At 43.0% G+C, this 7974-nt stretch overlaps 1 protein-coding gene across 1 annotated transcript in view; it reads left to right on the forward strand.

Moving 5' to 3' along the window:
* The window catches only part of BATF (basic leucine zipper ATF-like transcription factor), a 29929-nt gene that overhangs the window by 9375 nt on the left and 12580 nt on the right, over nucleotides 1–7974 (forward strand). The gene's annotated exons all lie outside the window — the stretch shown is intronic.

Genomic DNA, 7974 nt, shown 5'->3' on the forward strand with positions numbered 1-7974 from the left:
CCGCCAGCTCAGGTGTATGTGGCTGGTGCCTTAGCCGTTTGAGCCACAGGCACCCAGCCAAGAGCTGTATCTTTTACAAGCCATTGAGAGCAGAAGGCAGGACTGTCCCTGGGGCCCATTTAGAAGGTCTTAAGTGCTTTGGGAGAGTCCATTATCTTGCAGTGCTAGGATCACATCCCTTGAGCAGGCAGCTGGAGGACAAATCTCGCTGCTTTGGGAACAAGGAGGTCCACAGGGTGCTGAATCTCGGTCCTCTTTTCTAAGCATCATTAAGGTTTCATTTTGAAATTTCTGTCTCTAATGATATCCCAAGAGGTCTGTAAAAGATGCCATTTCAAGTGCACTTATGTGGGATGGTCGCCATCCTGGGTGAATTGCCTCTAGTCCCAGATTTTTGTACAGAAAGCCTTGACTCCCGGCTTCAGCACGCCAGGGGCCTGGGGCAGTGCTGAGTTGCAGTGTTTCTAGGGGCTGGCTGTGGCTTCACAAGGCAATGCATTGCCTCACCTCATGCCTTACCATCTTACCCCTCTTGACTCTGCCCCCAGTTTACTTCTTGTTCAACCCTTACTACACTGCTTCCTTCCTCTTCCATCCCCTTACCCCTTCTTTTAGCAACCAAAGGTGGAGAACCTGTGACCTTGGGGCCAAATGTGGCCTTCTGGATCCTTGATTGCATTTTGACTGAATCCAAATTTTACAGAACAAATACTTTTTTTTTTTGAGCCAGAGCCTCAAGTTGTCACCCTGGGTAGAGTGCTGTGGTATCACAGCTCACGGCAACCTCCTGGGCTTAAGCGATTCTCTTGCCTTAGCCTCCCAAGTAGCTGGGACTACAGGTGCCCACCACAATGCCCAGCTATTTTTTGGTTGTAGTTGTCATCGCTGTTTGGCAGGCCTGGGCTGGATTCGAACCTGCCAGCTCTGGTGTATGTGGCTGATGCCCTAGCCGCTTAAGCTACAGGTGCCGAGCCAGAATGAATACTTTTAATAAAGGGATTTGTTCTGTGAAGTTTGAATTCAGTTGAGAGGACTTATTTGGGGATTTAGAGGGCCGTATGTGGCCTTGAGATAACTCTGTCCTTCTTCCTGAAACATTTCCAAACATATAATATCCTAATAATTCCTTCCAATGGAAAAAGTGCAGTTGGTATCCAAAATGAATAAGCTTGCATTTATTTGGACAATTAGTATGAGAACCAGCCAGTTAATAGCTGTTTTAGCATTATCCAGGATAAGTAGGGCCGGGTATGGTGGCTCACGCCTGTAATCCTAGCACTCCGGGAGACATAGGCAAGAGGATCACTTGAGCTCAGGAGTACAAGGTCAGCCTGAGCAGGAGTAAGACTAAAAATAAAAAAACTAGCCAGGTGTTGGGTGTACACCTGGGCACCTATAGTCTTACCTACTCTGGAGGCTGAGGCAAGAGGATCGCCTGAGCCCAAGAATTGGAGGTTGCTCTGAGCTATGATGATGCCACAGCACTCTACCCAGGGCTACAGAGTGAGACTTTGTCTCAAAAAAAAAAAAAGAGTAAGTAAAACGTCGTTTTAGGGAGGAAAAAGAAGGTGCTTCTTTTGGCTTTATAAGGAAACAGCAAGCTGCACGAACACTTCTGATTGGATGCCTGTTTTTTATTTGAAATGTATTCAGCGGCTCGGCGCCTGTGGCTCGACCGGCTAAGGCGCCAGCCACGTACACCGAAGGTGGTGGGTTCGAATTCCCAGCCCGGACCCGCCAAACAACAATGACGGCTGCAACCAAAAAATAGCCGGGCGTTGTGGCGGGCGCCTGTGGTCCCAGCTACTTGGGAGGCGGAGGCAAGAGACTCGCTTGAGCCCAGGAGTTGGAGGTTGCTGTGAGCTGTAATGCCACGACACTCTACCCAGGGGGACAGCTTGAGGCTCTGACTCAAAAAAAAAAAAAAAAAAGAAATGTATTCAGCATGTCCTCTGTTGTACACTAATATGGTTTTAAATCTGTAAATACTTATTAAATTTAACAAGAGAATGAATGAACAGCAAGTCTGTAGCAACTGTGATGGACAGTCTAATGTTCGGTTGTGGGTGGCCCCTATACTGGTATGTTCCCTGTGATTTCATAGCACCCAGGGTCTCAACACTCTGGTTTATTATTTTAAACTTGAACATCTTCCTTGCTTTGTCTCTATCAGAATCTGATTCTGATTCAATATTCTTTAAAGCAGAAAACGATTGAGTAAAAATTAAAAAGAAAAGAAAACCTTCCTTTTGTACAAGTAGACGATGTTCTCAGATCGGCAAACTGTTGTAAGCTTTGTAAGTTTGTAATAGGGTTTTTAAAGTGGAAAGTTTAAGTTGGCTCAGCAGCCCAGCAGTCAGAAGGAGAGAGTTTGATTCCCAGCGCTGCCACTTACCATCTGTGTAACTGACCTCAGCGGTGTTCTTAGCCTTCCTTAGGCCTCCTTTAGAAAATAGAAATTGACAGTAAATACCTTACAGAGACAGTGTGTATAAAGAGCTCAACACAGTGCCTGGCATTCAATAGATGTTTGGATTTATTGTATACTCAAAAAATGTTAAGTATATTGGCTTAGTGCCCATAGCACAATGGTTACAGTGTCGGCCACATACACCCAGGCTGGCGGGTTTGAACCCAGCCCTGGGCCTGCTATACAACAATGACAACTGCAATAACAACCAAAAAATAGCCGGGCGTTGTAGCGGGGGCCTGTAGTCCCAGCTACTTGGGAGGCTGAGGCAAGAAAGAATCACTTGAGCCCAAGAGTTTGAGGGTGCTGTGAGCTGTGACTCCATAGCACTCTACTATGGGTGACAAAGTGAGACTCTGTCTCAAAAAAAAAAGTTAAGTATAGTAAGAGTAAGCATTATTATAAGAAGCAAGATAAATAACCACAGATTGTACACATGCAGACACACATATATTTAATCACAGAATCTCGAGGCTGAAAAATTTCACAAACCCTGAAAAGTTCAGACACACATTTGATGCCCGAGACTCCTCTAGACACCCCCAGTAAATGATCCCAATGCATGCCTAGTCCCTTCCAGGGATGGAGAGCTCCCTCCCTCTGAACAAACAGAAGACTCTTTCCTACCTTAAGCTGCACCCCATCTCTCTGCAAATTCAACCCATTTGTCTTTGTCCAATGCCCTTGAGGACTTATCAGTGAGGGTGACATATTGTCCTTTCACTGAAGCAAGGTTTCAACTCTGATGCAGAAGTCTCTCTCTGTAAGACAAAAGTCAGAAATCCAAAGGTTTACCCCTTCTGATGACACTAGTCATGATCACCGTGGGATCATCTCTGGAGCTTGGGGGCCCATGGAGCCCCCAGGAATGTAGTCAATATGTCCTCACCCACTCCCCAGCCTCCATCTCTAGAACATTCCCCACCTTCCCCAACTCCTCCTGCCTCCTTTCTTTTGAGCATCACAGCATTCATCTTTCCTTTTGGTTCACACAGCAGGTCCCATCCATGTGGGCACGGCAGGTCTGCAGATGCTGTCAGTACAATGTATGGTTCTCCAGGTAGACGCTTTGGGCAGCCGCGTGTCAATCTGCCGCCATCAAACAGAGTTTGGCAGTTGTTCAAAATCTTTGTTTTCTCCCAGATGACAACCACCCATCTTCTCTGTCCCTTGTCCTCTTAACTCTGCTTGTGAGTCAGGTAGAAAACCAGCTGGTTTACCCCTATGTCTGCAGTTCAGCGCTTGGTTTTTCCTTGCCTCCTTTCCAGGCTGTGCTCTAGATGCAGAGGTTCCTGAACCATTCTCTGGCCCCCAGACATCAACATATCGCTCATCTACCAAGACCTTAAGACCTGGGGTTAGGAAGTGGATACAGAAAGTACAGGACCAAATTAGGGTGACACTCATGGTAGGGTTTTAGCCTCTTACATACTGGGGTAATATACTAACTGTTTCTTGGTTTCAACTTCTGTCAGTATCATCTACCTTAAAATACCAAAACAATTGTCTTGTTTCTCCTGCAAGAGTGTGGGATGCTCACTATTGAACATTTTTATTGTCTATCCTATAAATGGCTTACATCAAGACACTAGGCATTGATGGCTTTTAAAATAACAGAGTGAGGAAAGAGCCTCTTTTCATGATTGTGTTCTAACATCCCCAGTGTTGACCACCGCTGACATAAAATGGATCAGGTGACTCTTTTCATAACTGTGACATCAACAAACAGAAACTATATTTTGTGTTAATTTTCTTTGGGGTTGAGCATCTCACAAAAGCACCTATCACACTTAGTTCTTTTTCTCCTGCAGGCAATTGTAGCGTCCATTAGATATCGTCCAAGCACTGATTAAAAGAGGAATTGATATAGGTACATTACGTTTCTAAAAGATACCAGTAGCTAATAAGTGGATCCAAGCTAATCAGCTGAAAAACTATTACAAAGAATAAAAGAATGCAGTCAGCTGCCAAAAGTAATACACAAAGTAATTCCTTTCCTATATGAAATCAAAATCCAATTAGAAAATGTTGTGGAAGGAGAGATCCCATTTATAATATCAGCAACATAAGGCCAGGCGCAGCAGCTCATGCCTGTAATCCTAGCATTGTGGGAAGCCGAGGTGGGTGAGTTGCTTGAACTCAGGAGTTCAAGCGAATCCAGCCTGAGCCAGCGTGAGACCTGGTCTCAAAAAATAGCTAGGTGTTGTGGTGGGCACCTCAGTCCCAGCTATTTGGGAGGCTGAAGCAAGAGGATCATTGAGCCCAATAGTTTGAGGTTGCTGTGAGCTGTGACACCACCACACTCTACAGTGGGCAACAAAGTGAGACTCTGTCTCAAAAAAACAAAAAAGTAATAACATCATCATCATTAACAGTGAGGGTGGAAGGAATAAATTCAACAGAAACTATGAAGGACCTACTTAAAAAAGAAAACCTTATAAGTGTCCTAAACAAATTATAAAAGATTCAAATAACTGGAAAGATATACCTTGCATAAAGATAGCAATTTTCCTTGAATTAATATAAAGGGATCCCAATAAAAACCCAAATAGAGTTTTCTAGGATTTGGGAGTGAACTAGATTAGCTATTCTAAGTTTCCAGTGAAAAAGAACCTTATGCAAATTGCCAGGGAAATTCTAAAGAAGAAAGGTAATGAAAGGAGATTAGTTGGCCAAGATATTAAAGTGAAGTACAAAGATAGAACTCAAAAAAGCATGGAGAAAGGAGGGAGGGGATTGGTGTGCTCCCACTCAGTGGGCCCAGTGGAAGGGTATTTGGCACACCTCCTGGCTGTGGGACACAACTGCAGGAGGAACTCTACCTAACAAATGCAAACACTATAAGCTCATTGTACCCTCACATTAATCTAAAATCGAGAAAAAACCATGGAAAATGTAGTACATTGAACAGGACAGAATACAGAAGCAGATCCAAGAAAAAAATTGAAATTTTTAAGACCCAAATATACATGTCAATTCCTAAGACACAAGTACAAGTACAAAATGACCAGGATGGCATTTTAAACCAATGAGAAAAAGCTGAAAAAGCAGACAAAGCTCTGTTTATACAATAAACAGAGTTGAGACAACTGGCTAGTCAGTTAGAAAGAAAGAAAGAAAGAAAAGAAAAACTGACTCCTATATCTCCTGTGCAACACACAGAGTAGGTGTAAAAATTTTTTTCAAAAAAGGAACCTAAAACAAAGTTCAAAAAAACACATGAGCGTTTTAAAAAATCATCTTGTAATAAAGAATTTTTTTTCCAAATAAATACCAACCCTGAAACCATAACAGAAAAGATTGATATAGGTACATGACATTTATACATAAAAAGTGAAAATTCCTGTACAGATCAAAATAACTATCCACAAAATTAAAGGCAAATGAAAAACTGGGAGGGGGTAGTGGTGGTGGTGGAGAATATCTATAACACATATGTCCAAAAAAGGCATGTTTACTTATTCTATGAGAGCTTTTATGAACAGGAAATGATTAACAGCGCAGAAGAAAAATTAACAATGATTATGAATAGGCAATTTATGGAAAGAGATAGAAAGAAAATGGCAACTAAATACATGAAAAGATGCCAGATCTCACTTAGTTAGGAAAATGCCAGTTAAAGAAGTGGGAGATTGGAAAAGCTGAATAATGTTGCTAATGCCCAGTGCAGGCGAGGCAGTGAAGAAGCAGGGACCATCACACGTGGCTACTCGAGGTCTAGTCAGTACAACCCCAGTGGAAGGCAATTGGACTGTGTCCATCCAAATTGTAAGTGCACGTACCCTGTGATTCAGTCATTTGACATCTAAGAGTCTATTTACAACTTATCCCTGGATTATACAATTCTGTACATGTAGAAGTAATCATTACTGCATTGTTTCTTATAGGAAAGACTGAAAACAAGCTAAATATCCATCAATAAGGGAGTGATTGAATAAATTGTAGTTTGTTCAACAGAATACTGTGGAGCTATGAAAATGATGAGTTATGTCTGATTGTGCTAATCCTGAAGGATCGTCAAGCTTCTGTGCTCTTCATTGAAACATATGAATGTGGTACATAATTTGCACAGAAAGGTTGCATAATTTGCATATACTTTTACATATACAGTTATATGTAAAAATGTTCAAATATATTACAAAAAATTATAGTGATATTAATTTCTGAAAAGGAGGACTGAAGGTCTTAAGCAGGAGGGAGGTATTTTGCATTTTTTACCTTTCTCTCTCTCTTTTTTTTTTTTTATTTTGCAGTTTTTGGCCAGGGCTGGGTTTGAACCTGCAACCTCTGGCATATGGGGCTGGCACCCTACTCCTTTGAGCCACAGGTGCTGCCCCCATTTTTTACCTTTCTTATATAGCTAGGGCCTTCTAAATCACAGGCTTTTGTTTTTATAGTATAGATATCACAATTCTCAACATGGATGAGGAAGGTTTCTTTTCTAATCTTGATATCAAACACTGAATAGTTTTCTGGTGGGGTATTTTATCCCCTGAACATCCTAAGTTAATGTCTCAGTCCTTGGGGAGACCAACTCTGCTGGGATTTAGGGGATCCTCAGGTCCACAGTACTAGGTGAGCCTCTGTAAGGGATGGCAAATCAGTTTCCTTTATGTACTCACCCTGGTTGATTGGAGTGACTTTCTGATGTTTTAGAGCAGGAAGAATTCTGAGTAATTGGGAAAAGAGGAATGAGACCAATTAAGAAGCTTTATTCATGAAAAAAAAGCAGGCGATAGGAGGGAGCAGACAGAAATGTGAGCTCAGAGCTGGGCTGTGACAAGTCACATCTGGCCTCCAGGGTGGAACTGGACACAAGTTCGGGTAACAGGACCAAATCGGGGAGCTGGAGATTTAAGTACTAGATGGGGTGCGCCGGGTGCTTGCCTGGGGCTGGCTCCTAAAGGAGCCTCACACCAGTATAAGAAAAAAGAGCGGTTTACAGGTTCCAGGGTATGTATTTAATGTTGTATATGACAGAAAAATCGTGAGTGTAAATTATGCATTAAATGAAGCTTTGAGCTAATACTGTGAGAGAAAAGGTATTCATAATTGAAGGAAAATTGAGTGAAGAACCTCAGCAAAGATGTTCTCCTCCTGAGCCTCCTTCAAATAGCACTAGCGTTCTTGGTCTTCTGTGGAGGCCTGGGACAGAGCCTGCTTGTGGTCCTATTTCACCCCTGGAGTTCTTTTCTCTCTCATACCGTAATATTTTCTGGCATAGAGAAGTCATAGGTCAATAAAACACAAAAGAAATGTTATGGCCGGGTCTACCTTAAAAAGTTCAATGTGTTGGCTCGGCGCCTGTGGCTCAATCGGCTAGGGCGCCAGCCACATACACCTAAGGTGGCGGGTTAGAATCCCCAGCCCAGGCCCGCCGGACAACAATGATGGCTGCAACCAAGAAATGGCCAGGCATTGTGGCGGGCGCCTGTGGTCCCAGCTACTTGGGAGGCAGAGGCAGGAGACTCGCTTGAGCCCAGGAGTTGGAGGTTGCTGTGAGC

This window comes from Otolemur garnettii, unplaced genomic scaffold, assembly GCF_000181295.1.
Source record: "Otolemur garnettii isolate 467f Iridium unplaced genomic scaffold, OtoGar3 scaffold00020, whole genome shotgun sequence".
NCBI lineage: Eukaryota > Metazoa > Chordata > Mammalia > Primates > Galagidae > Otolemur > Otolemur garnettii.